General features: G+C 41.5%; 1 pseudogene; it reads right to left on the bottom strand.

Annotated features, from left to right (window-relative positions):
• Positions 1-1,771: 1,771 nt before the first annotated feature.
• LOC130850207 (olfactory receptor 8H1-like) lies at positions 1,772-2,720 on the bottom strand (annotated as a pseudogene).
• Positions 2,721-13,066: the final 10,346 nt, after the last annotated feature.

The following is a 13,066-nucleotide window of genomic DNA, read 5'->3' on the forward strand; positions in this document are numbered from 1 at the left end:
GCAAGAGAAAAAAAATAGGATACGTTTGTAGAAATACAAACTGGTTTCTGGCAGAATAAAAGAAAATGGCTTTCAATGATCTTCATTTGAGCAGAAGAGAGATATATTTGATTTTTCTTTTCACTACTTTACCTCAGATCATCTTTGCATCAACCCTATAGACTGGTGACATAGCTATCATATTCACTCCCAGATCTGGAAACTGAGTGTGAGAGCTTAAATCCTGTTCATGTTTCATGATTAGTGTGGAGTGAAGCAAAATAACTCACTAACTAGTTCTTAACTCCCTAACCTTAATTCACAGTTTCTAGAAATGAACTCTTTTCAGAGAGGCAAGAATTTCCCCATTTACTAGACAATTCTAGAAAGGTGATCTCTGTTTACCACAAGTTCATTACCTCTCAAGTGTTATATCTAACAATTCATTCACCTGTTAATTTCTTTGCAACATAATCTAGATTTCAAATTCTTGATGAACAAAGATAGTTATTTTCCATCCTCCCCGTATCTAGAAGGATTTGGCAATTAGTAGAAGCTCCAAATATACTAGTAGAGTAATGGAACAAATGAATACAAGGTTTGTGTTATTCAAAACCCTTTTTTACTACCCCGATTACCTTGATTTTTCCTCACTACATGCTGCCTTTGAATAATCCACACCAAAACCACAAAAGAGTTCAATTTACCTTGTGGCAAACTCTGTGAATGCCAAAAAAAGCTTAACATTATTTAAGTGTGGTGAGTATATTTGGTAACATTTGTTGGTCCCTCTAGATTATTTTCCTTGTATTACATCAATTTAGGCAATTTCTGAACAAAACAATGTAATGATGTCTCACAAGCATGAACAGTTATGTTATGGCTAATCTTTTGGGACTCAGTCTGCTTAATAAGCAAGGAAAAATAGCTTGAAATTTCAGATCATTATGCTAAACCTAAGTATAATAAAGGATTAATAACTAACAACAAAGATTATTTAAACACATGGGAAAAAAATCAGAAAGTGTTTAACTGTTTTTTAATATACTTTTTATACTTTAGTATGAGCTTTATTAAATTTTGAATTTTAGTAAGTCACAGGACATATTAAATCAAAGTGAATGAATTTTGCTGTTGGACTTTGCAAGCCTAGCAAGTAATGGTTTATATTACACCAAAGACCAAACCCTACATCTGAAACTCAATAACTTGTTGAGTTGTAAGGAAATAAGAATTAAAACATAAATTTATAAGCCTGGAGGTATATTTAGTTGAGTCTCAGAAAACTGTTGTTTGAAAGTTCTGTTCAAGAAAACAATAATTTAAAATTAACTTCATTTTGTTTCTTGAAGTCTGCTGGAAAGCACTTAAAGGCATGCAAATCACAGAGAAACGAATATGTCTTTTCTTCAAACTCTAACAAACTCTGTTCATCCTCATTCCACACATGTATGTATAGAGTGATAAGTAGAAATGCATACACATAGAAAATTCATAGACAATGCTTATAGAAAGAAAAAAAGAAAGAAAGAGAAAGAGAAAAAAAGAAAGAGAAAGAAAGAAAAAAGAAAGAAAGAAACAAAGAAGAAAGGAAGGAAGGAAGAAGGAAGGAAAGGAAGGAAGGAAGGGAGAGAAAGAAAAAGAAAGAAACAAAGAGAGAAAGAAAGAGACAAAGTGAGGCAGGAAGAAAGGAAAAAAAGAAAGAAAGAGTTCAACTTCTTTTTGGACAGAAAGCAAGGAAATATATTACAGGGAAGCAAATAAAGATAAGTTTAAAAGTTTAGCTTCAGTCTTATTTTAATTGCTTGGAGCATTTTCTAATCTGCATGACTCTATAGAGAGCATTATTTACTTCTTTGTTTCAAAGACTATATATGAGTGGATTCAGCATAGGGATCAAAATGGTATAGGAAACAGAAACCACTTGATCCTTTCCTAAGGAGTAGGACTTCTTTGGTTTTAAATAAGCAAAAATCAGAGTTCCATAAAAGATGGTGACTCCCAGGAGATGGGAGGCACAAGTAGAGAAGGCTTTTTGCTTCCCTGAAGTGGACATAATTTTCAGGATAGTAGACAGGATGGACACATAGGACAAAGATATTATAATAAGAGACACCACTAGTGTGGAACCAGTGAAAATGAATATCATGATTTCAAAGTCCTGTGTGTCAGTGCAGGACAGGGCTAAAATTGTGGGCGTTGCACAGAAAAAGTGATAGATTACATTGGAGTTGCAGAAATCCAATCTGCTCATGCAAATCACATTGACAAAAGAGTCCATAAGGCCAATTAAACAGGATCCCAAGACTAGGGAGCAGCAGCATCATGTGGACATAACAACTGGGTAATGCAGAGGGTTGCAGATAGCTACATAGCAATCATAGGTCATTGAGGAGAGAAGACAACATTCAGTGGCACCCAAGAAGACAAAGCAATACATCTGGATGAAGCAGTTCAGGGATGAAATATACTTGTTGGATGTCAGTAAGTTTTCTAAGGTTTTAGGGGTGATGACAATTAAGTAACTGAGGTCAAGAAATGACAGGTGACTGAGGAAAAAAATACATGGCTGTGTAAAGCTGGAGATGCAGGTGGATGATCAGCATCATGCCTGCATTCCCCAGCACAGTGATCAGGCAGATCAGGAGGAAGAGTGTAAAGAGGACGAGTTGGAGCTCTTCAGAATCTGTCAGTCCCATGAGGCTGAAATCAGACACTTGTGTGATATTCCTTCTACCCATAGTGTTCACATGCTCTAAACTGTTGAGAAATCAAAGTTGATGCTTAGCAGGAATTATTTCAAGAAGATTTGTGTTTCTATGAATGATGTGACATATTTATATTAGTTTAGTGTTTTTAGAAAGTGATAATAATGAGGGGTGTACAGAATATGAAGATAAAAATCTTAATTTGATTGCCAAATATTGATATAGTTACAAATTGACTTTTGGATATAATATAATAACTAATATAGTGGTTAATTAAGATTTGCTTGTATTGTTCTAAATGTTTCTCTTTTTTAAAGCATTTGATTACTATGAGATTATTATATTATAGGTAGTACTATTAGCCACATTTTTTAGATGAGAAAAAGGACATAGAGTACTTAGGTAAATTATCCAGAGTCAGAACTATTATTTGTTGGCTGTGTAATTCTACCAAGATAGATTGACCCCAGAGAGCATGCCCATAGTACTATATTCCTATTTGTAATTTATTTCAGGAACCCTGAGGAAAAAAGTGCTAGATGTACAATAAATGATAGAAGATGAGTTTTAAGGCACCATGTACTGCTCTTTTTTATTCCAATATGACTTAATACTAATGAAAAATAAATTTCAACCTTAGTGGACTTTAGTAGGGTTATTAAACTTGTAGACCACATGTTACTATTAATTTCCAAAATATATGATGTTTTCCTAACTTGACTACTAAAAATCAAATTTTGCCCAAAATGATATTTCTAAAACATGAACATTGTTTGCAGACCCTGATTTCATCAGATCTGTATTGCTGGTTCCACAATATCTGGCATTACTTTGGGTAAAGTCCAGATAATATCTTTATGCATATTCTTCTGATAATGTCCTTAATTTATTTGATCCTACTTAAAATCTTTTAATTTTGAGAGTAACACCTACCAGGAGCCAAATTTGGTGAAAAACTCTTTCTTCCAATATTATCTGTCTAGAAGTATGTCAACCTCAATTTTTGCTCACAAATAAAATATGAAGACCATTTCAGTCAAAATTTTCTGTGATATAATGTGTTTTATTTGAGATAACTTCTTTTCAAATTTTAGTGCATTCATTTTGTTTTATTCTGAAAAATATATCAACATAGAAATTTTGTTCAGCTCATGATCAACTGTAATATTTGCCAGGAATTTATGTCTAAAAAGAACTGTGTAAGTACGTAAGTGGAGCATAGTATACCTCTCATCCTGATAAGTCCAGGGTACATCATATACTGGGGATTGATGATAATGCAGCATTTGGTCATCCTTGTGGACCAATTTCCAAGGACGATTGCTTGGTATGTCTCCAAGGATAAAAAAGTTCAAGGACTAAATGCAGCTATACTAGATTTTGAGAAGCTAGTTTTCTTTTCCCTTAAGAGCCATACAGTGAGGTTTGATCATCATTTGTGATACTCTAAATTTATATCTGAGGTAGTGGAGAAACTATTTCTAAAGAAACACTTACTCACTCTATGACTGAAACAAACAGGGATGGGTTAATTCATTTTTCACAATAAAACTTTTTTATTTAACTGTGTCATGCTGTTACACAAGTAAATTTTATATTAGAAACAAAATAAGTATATAAAAAACTCAAAGTACAATGTGAAAATAATCAAAACTGTTGTAACATTTTGATAAATATCTCCCAATTATTTTTTGTTCATAGGATGCTTATTTTTATACCTTTAGATTTGTGTATTTAGTATCAAACTGCATAATCAGCATCCACCCTCATTTTATAACTACACTTTCATAACATACTATGAACAATGTTATATTAGCCTTTCATAAAACCCATAGTTTCATGTGTTATTCATTGACTGATACCCCATAAGCAACATCACTCTAATGAAATCTTCCTCAGCTGTTAAGAATTTTATTGACTACTATTTATCGAAGACGAGGAAACAAAGGAAAACTTTAAAAAGGGATAGAGTGAGAATCAGATTAAAATATTCTAGTCACTCATTAATTCATGATAATTACATCAATTTTCATGTAGATTTGAAAGTGACTCTTGCAGGAAATTCCACTCATACTTCAGAATTTCAGGAGATAATTTGTTGGTTTGTATAAATGAGATACTTTTATAATAATATTTATAGTATCTTTGATGAATTTTACAAGAGCAATTCTACTCATCAAAAGTTACTGCTGCTAAAACAGGTGTGAAATAAAATTCATATTTTATCATATTTCATGGCAAGATAAAAATTTAAATTTATATTTTAAAGAAATTTGTTTTTTAATTGTACAAAAGTTTTAACTTGAGTAAATAAATATTTACTTTAATAAATATTTTAATGCTCATCATTCTTTTTTGACTTAGAACATATTATATGCATTCATGAGAAAGTTTCAAATCTTCTTTCATTTCAGGGGAAATAAAACTTGATTATGTCTTGTGATACCTCTTCTGTTTCTTTTGCTTAATTTTCATATTTGGAGGATCAAAGTGTATGCATGCTCTGCTTTCCTCATCTCAAAATTCCTCCTTTCTTTAATTTCCCACCTGTATTTTTATGGGATGTATTCACTCAAAAAAAAAATGTATTGGAGTACAGTCACTTTACAATGTTGTGTTAGTTTCTACTGCACAGCAAAGTGAATCAGATATATATATATCTCCCCACTTTTTTGGATGTCCTTCCCATTTAGGTCACCACAGAGTATTGTGTAGAGCCTTTCCTGTGCTATACCATATGTTGTCGTTAGTCATCTATTTTATACGTGCTATCAATAGTGTATATATGTCAATTTGAAAATAATTTTACATGGCCTCCTATCACTTATCTCATGAAAATAATATTTAGAGTTATATAAAGTTAGGAATATTCTTAAGAAATAATTTGCATACCATAAATTTCACCTGTATTATATAATGTATTCAAAATGTATAATTCATGATGTGTAGTATGTTTAAAGGGTTATTTATGTTCATCACTTCCAAAAGAAACCTCGCAGCAGCTAGCAGTTATTCCCCATTCTCTCACCCCTAAAACTAAGTTTGCATCTTTTGGATATTCCATGTGAATTACATAATACAGTGTGATGTGTTTTGTGACTAATGTATTTCCTTAAAATAAAGTTTTTAAAGTTCACCAATGGTGCAGCATGTATCAGTATTTTCATTTCTTCTTTATTGCCATACTATACTCCATTGCACAGATATATCCATTTATTTATTCATTCATCATCTGATGGCCATTTGGGTTGTTTCTGAGGCAGGAGACAGATGGGGCCCCAGGACAAACAGTTGGAGTTTGTTCCCTGTGGACTGATACTCCAAGACAGGAATAATAGGACAATTGACAAGGAGGGTGGGCCCTGCCCAGATAGAAGATAAGAGATCATATATGCTAAGTCTGCCCATAGGCCTCTTCCATAGAGTCCATCTTGGCTAAGAGATGCACGTGAACACATGGGAAAATCCTGAGATACACCAAAAATGGACTTTGAACCAGGTAAATCAAAATGATTGGTCAAAGGAAACCCAGAAGAAATGTTCCATAAAAGTAACTCAAACTGCCACGAGGGCCTGACTCGCTCTCAGAGTCTGCCCGTGTGTCTATCCACATGTACTGTACTTCTTTTTTCTCCTAATAAGTACATTTTGGGGACTTCCCTGGAGGTGCAGTGGTTAAGAATCCATCTGCCAATGCAGGGAACACATGTTCGAACCCTGGTCCAGGAAGATCCCACATGCCACAGAACAACTAAGTGTGTGCACCACAACTACTGAGCCTGTGCTCTAGAGTCTGTGAGCCACAACTGCTGAGCCTGAGTGCCACAACTATTGAAGCCCATGCACCCAGAGCCTGTGGTCCACAACAAGAGAAGACACTGCAATGAGAACCCTGTGCACCACAGTGAAGAGGAACCCCCACTCGCCACAACTAGAGGAAGCCTGTGAGCAGCAACAAAGACCCAACAAGCCAATAAAAAATAAATGATTAATTAAAAAAACTTTATCATTTCACTACTTTCCATATTTGTGGGAATTCTTTTTCTTCAAAGCCATAGAGCCAGGGCCTTGTCACTAACCACTGGTCTAGTTATTAGGATTCAGTGCTCTTACCACTGCAACTGGACCTCAATTACTGGCTGGGAACTGAAACCCTGCTTCAAGCCACTGCAGGCCAAGGTCACGATGTTGCAGAAATTGGTCCATTGAGAAACCAAGCACCACACTCAGAGGGTTGGAGAACTCAGGTTTATTAAGCCAGCCATACCAGGTGAGCTAATGTTCCAAAGTTCTGGGCCCTGAACTCAGGGTGAGCTTTATTTTATAGTGCACATGTTTACAGACCATGGAAGTTTCCAAACAGAAACCTACAAGAGCAGGTGCAATACATTCTATTTTTAAGCAAAACATCTTAAAGTTACACTGAATTGTTAGGTTATCCTATTTTTCTGTTTTTGTCAGCACAGCAAGCATATATCACAAAAGCAAAACAAGCATGGAGCTGTTTTTAGCTGAGTGTAAGTTTCTAACTTTCTTCTTCAATCCTCCCTTTTGATGCCCCTTAAATCTTATAAGGCATCAACTTATTGATCTTCTAAGCCTAGGGGATGATAACCTCTTAGGGCTAGGAGACTTGTGGTGGCCCTCCTAGTGGTGGCTTCAGTTAGGCTGGAAACTACCCTCATGAATAAGGGCAAGAGGCAAGGTAAAAGGAGACAGGTTGCAAGGAGGAGTAGGACTATTCCCACAAGTGTTGTGAATCCCCCTAGGTTAGAAAACCAACCCCCAAATAGTTCTCTGGGATTCCATTACCTTTGGGTAGATTATAGTCAATATGACCCCTTGTGTTTAGCCTAAAGAAAACATCAAGGCCAGTGGTGCAACCAATCCTTACAAGGCAGGGTGTCATTGTAACCCTGACTCTTATGTGTCCCTTGTCGAATTCCCCAAGCTTCTGCTGTGTGTAGACCAGTCAGTCCTGGAGTGACTGGAGCAGGGCTGAAGATCTCAGACAGGACTTGATTGTCTCCATAAGAAGACCAAAAGCTGCTGGTTTGGATGAGCTTTTGCAGTCCAGGTGCCTCACCCTTCTAGAGGTGCTGCTCTCTTCACCCAGGTGTGGTGGATCTACAGGGTGACTCCTGTAACTTGAGTCTGTGTAGATGTTGACTGGCTTCCCTTCAGCGTACCTCAGCACCTGGATGGGTGCCCACAGCTCAGCCCATTGTGACCACCCTGTGGCAAGGCCTCAGCCTTTATTATCTCATCTGTTGTTACTGCATAGCCTGCTTTGTGTTGTCCTTTCTGGACAAACTGCTTCCATCAGTGAACAGTTCCAGTTCTGGGTTCTGTAGGGGAGTGTCTATCAGGTCTGGACTACTGGAGTAGATTTCATTTAGGACATCTTCACAGCTGTGATTGGGGGCTCCTGCCTCCACAGGTAAGAAGGTGGCAAGATTCAGCATCCACACATTCCGAGGTGGACCCATGGGTTTTCGCAGAGCAGTCCTTGAGAGTGAGTCATTCTGGTGTTGGTCAGCCATTTATGTCCCTGGCTGTTCATCAGCATGGTAACAGCATGGGGGACTTTCACATTTATATTCTGCACCAGTGTAAGCATGTCTGCTTCTCTGACCAGGACCACTGTAGCTGCTAGTGCCTGGAAACATGGAGGCCATCCCACTGCCACAGGATCCAGTCGTTTGGACAGATATGCGACTGGGCGCTGCCATGGCCCAACTGTTTGTGTGAGGACTCCCAGTGCAGTATGATTTTTCTCATGCATGGAGAGGTTAAAGTCCCATGTCACATCTGGCAGCCCTAATGCTGGAGCGCTGGTTAAGAGTATCTTTATCTCCTTGAAGGCTTTTTCTTGTTTAGGCCCCCACTCTATGGGGTCCTTACCAGACCCTGCCATGGTCTCATACGACAGCTTGGCATTTTCAGAGAAACCTGGTATCCAGACCCAGCAGGATCCAGCAGCCCTGAGGAACTCATGGACCTCTTTCTTGGTGCTTGGCCAAGGTGTTGAACAGATGGTTTGTTTCTTTCATGTCCGAGTGCCCAATGCCCTCTTGATATGACAAACCCAAGGAACTTGATCTCCTGTCTGCAGATCTGTGCATTTTTCCCCGACAACTTGTACCCCATGGTGGAAAGTAGGACCAATGGGGCTTTGGTGCCTTTCCAGCAGTCCTCTTGGGTGGGACTGGCTAGCAACAGGTCATCTACATACTGGAGAAGGGTAACGTTCAAGGCTTCTCCAGGGAAGGCAGCAAGATCTGCAGCCAGTGCTTCACCAAACAAGGTAGGCTTGTGGCAGTTGGGACCAAGTCAACTGTGTCTTTCTCCCAGTGTGTGGGTCTTCCCATTCAAAGGCAAACAAGGGCTGGCTGACTGGTGATAGCCGGAGGCAAAAGACAGCATCCTTGAGATCGAGACAGGTGAACCAGCTCGCTTCCATGGGTAAGAGGCTCAGGAGAGTGTAAGGGTTTGGGACCACTGGATGAGTGGTGATCACTGCATTGTTGACGGAATGGAGGTCCTGGACAGGGCGATAGACGTTCCCTCCAGGCTTTTTGACTGGTAGGAGTGGAGTGTTCCAGGGATACTTGACACTCAATCAGAATTCCAGCATCACACAGGCATTGGATGTGGTCCCGAATTCCTAGATGTGCCTCTCGCGGTACTGCGTATTGCCTCTGCCTGACAGGAGTGGTCCCTAGCCTCAGGTCCACCACGATGGGTGCATGGGTGTTGACCAAACCTGGGGGCCCCTTTTCTGCCCAGACAGCAGGGAACTCTTCTAGTGGGCTCGTTGGATTCTTTGGTTCTCTTTCTGAAGAAAAGAGATGACATTCATCTTCTCTGGGCATGGCCACAGCCATTATCAGAGCTGGTTGGCTCCCCAGGGTGAGGCTTGCAGGCTTCCTGGGGACAAAGGTGATCTGTGCCCCAAGCTTTTTCAGCAAGTCTCTGCCCAGAAAAGGAATGGGGCACTCTGGTAGGTACAGGAACTCATGAGTCACTAGGTGGCCCCCTAGCTGACATGAGTGGGCCTTGAAGAACGAGCGGGTAGTTCTGTCCCCTGTGGCCCCAATGATAGTTGCTGTTCAACCCATGAGGGGAGCCACAGGTGTGGTTACCACAGAGTGTTCAGCTCCAGTATCCACCATAAAAGTCATTGATTGGCCCCCTACTTTCATTGCGATCATAGGGGACCAGAATCAGGGAGCCTGGTCCTCCCTATCCTGATCCTACTCTGGCCAGGTTGATAAGGTCTTGGGTGGCTGACTCAGGCTGGTACCTTCCTCTGCTGGGTGGGCTGAACATCTTTGACCCTTCAGCTGTCCCTCTACGATTGGGACGTTCGTTCTACCAGTGTCCAGTCTCTTTGCAACAGGAGCACTGGTAGCGACATAGTGGCAGTCTCCTCTTGGCTTCCCCTTTCCATGGGGGAACAGTCTGCTTTACTGGAGCTGGGTTCCCCAGTGCAACAGCCAGCAAGGACAACTTCTGCTTCATGTGCTTGTCAGCCACCTTTTGGGCTTCTCGGTCACGGTTCACAAACACCTTGTTTGCGACTTCCAACAGCTGGGTGGCATTCATTCCAGCAAAGCCTTTAAGCTTCTGAAGCTTATGGCAGATGTCAGCATGAGACTGGGCCACAAATTCCACACTGACCATGCATTGGTTTTCCCGTTCTTCGGGGTCAAAAGGGGTATACGCCTGGAATGCCTCAGACAGTCTCTCACAGAACTCCATGGTTGATTCATCTGGCTTTTGGAGCACTTCTGTTGTCTTGGACATGTTGGTTGGATTTCTGGCTCCTGCCCTCAGCCCTTGCAGCAGGGCTTGTCAGTATTTATCAAGGGAGTCCTTCCTGTCTGGGGCATTGAAGTCCCAGTGAAGAGGAAAGTTAGAAACTTACACTCAGCTAAAAACAACTCCATGCTTGTTTTGCTTTTGTGAAATATGCTCGCTGCACTGACAAAAACAGAAAAACAGGATGACCTAACAATTCAGTGTAACTTTAAGAAGTTTTGCTAAAAAATGGAATGTTCTGCACCTGCTCTTGTAGGTTTCTGTTTGGAAACTTCCATGGTCTGTAAACATGTGCATTATAAAAGTAAAGCTCACCCTGAGTTCAGGGCCCAGAACCTTGGAGCATTAGCTCATCTGGTATTGCCAACTTAATAAACCTGAGTTCTCCAATCCTCTGAGTGTGGTTCTTGGTTTCTTGACAGACCAATTTCTGCAACACCAGTTGGGTCAATTGTCTGGTGCAGCCCTCAGGGCCCAGGCTGCAGGATCTACTGTACCAGCTGGTGCCTGCCCTTGGAGCCATTTCTGTGCCTCTGACAGGATCCTGCAGCATTCCTCCGTGTTGAAGAGAGTCAGGAGGAGATGATGACAGTCATCCCATTAGGTTGGTGGGTGTAAAAAATTGACTCAAGGAGGTCAATCATTGCTTGTGGCTTCTCTGAATAGGATGGGGTGTGGTGTTTTCAGTTAAGAAGGTCGGTGGTGCTGAAAGACTGATAATAAAGGACTGGGCATCCTGGCTGGACAGAACCATCCTCATTGACCTGGAGTGGGCCTCAGGCCTCTCACAAGGGCATCTGCAGGGCTGTGGGCTTTTGAATTGTTGGTTGGCCGAGCGAGGTTGCCGCGAGCTTGGAGGGCACTCTGGATTTGGAGGCACAGATGGCAGAGGGCTGTCTGGTTAAGGGTGAGGAGGCTGAACTGGAGCTGGTGAAGCAGCTAGCATATAGGGTGGAGGCACAAGGGGCTCTTCATTGGGGTCTGCTTGTTGGATAACCCTTGCTGGCTTTTCTTTGCTTGTCCTCAGAGCCTGTTGGGCCACAAGGACCCTACAGTGTCCCTGCTTATTTGCCCAGAACTGAACCCAAGGAGGCAGCTGAATGGCAATTTGCAACTAGGAATCTATGTATGGAAACTGGTGTGGGTGCCTGGGGGTCCCTCTCACCACTTGGTACACAGCTCTACCTATAGGAAGGTGTAGAGTACCCTCCAGAGGCCATCCCACCCCTAAGGTGGCCCATTCTAACTCTCATCAGGTGTGGAACTTTCCCTAGGTCATCTTAACCCCATAGTCTCTGGAAAAAATTTCTTAAATTTTTTCATCATATAATCCAAAACAGTCAGCTTAGAGGAACTTCCCCCCATGTTGACAAGTGTAATCTCCCTCTTTGACCAGGGAGGAGAGGGGTGCACACAGGAAGGGCCTTGTCTTAGGGTCTTATAACTCAGGTAGTGTTGATGTTGCTACTCCTGGAAAGCCCAGTATTCCCAGACAGCATGAGTACATGCCTCCTTAAAGATGGTCCTGATCATTAAATATCTCAGGGAGACAAGGCTGAAAGGAGGCAGTTTCTTTTTTTTTCTTGTTTTTTTTTTTTTTTTTTTCTTTTGTAATGGGGTTTGAGGAGGAATAACTTCAGGTGGGGCTCCAGAGGGGTTCTGGGGTGATTGACCCTCTTATGGGCACTGAGCAGGCAGAGGGAGCAAATGGGTGTACTCTTTGCCTAAGTGAAGAGGCTGAAATCCTTGAGGAATCAGGGGATTATGAAGGAAAGGTGACAGAGGAAGGCAGCCTCATAATGAGAATCTGAAAGGATATAAGAACACGTCAGAGTGTGTCACTCTGCTTGGACTGGTCCAGGGGACCAAGAGGGAGGGAGGTACAGATCTGTCTGGCAAATGGTGCAAGTCTTTTGGGGAAAACCTAATTTCTCAATAAGTCAGCTCAAAGAGTCAGGTGATGGAAGGGGAGAGTGAGCCATAAAATTTTAAGAAAATAACCTTGGCAGAGGGCCCTAGGGCAAAAAGGCCATTTGGACATACATAATTGCTAAATCAAATCAGTAATCAATTGTCTCCCTGCCCTCTGTCTATCCCACACTGTGTCGGTGTCACAAAAACAAACAAGGGTGGGTGCCACCTCAGAAGAGGAGGCCACTCAGGTGCACACCTGGCCATGTTCCCATGGGGAACTTAGATGCCTCTTAGCTTTGATGGGCCAGTGCAAACTCCTGGCCTGGATCTGACTCACAGGCAGGGACTGGGTCCCCCAGAGACAGGTACCACCCTGAGCCATATGAGGTCACTGCAGAACTGCAGGTTAGGGCCCAATTGGACTCCATAGACACAAAGGCCGTGGAGCCACACAATCGCCCTGGAATGAGGATGAACCAGGCCCTTCACTCACACACACATTCACACCAGAGTTTATCACAGTGCCTCCCCCTTCTGGGAAGGTCCCTAACTGGTGGGTGCCTCCCCCCTCTGGGAAGGTCCCTAACTGGTGGTCTTCTTACTGAAGACCATAGGAGGTGATCAAGCTCCTCTTCCATCCA

Source organism: Hippopotamus amphibius, chromosome 3, assembly GCF_030028045.1.
Source record: "Hippopotamus amphibius kiboko isolate mHipAmp2 chromosome 3, mHipAmp2.hap2, whole genome shotgun sequence".
NCBI lineage: Eukaryota > Metazoa > Chordata > Mammalia > Artiodactyla > Hippopotamidae > Hippopotamus > Hippopotamus amphibius.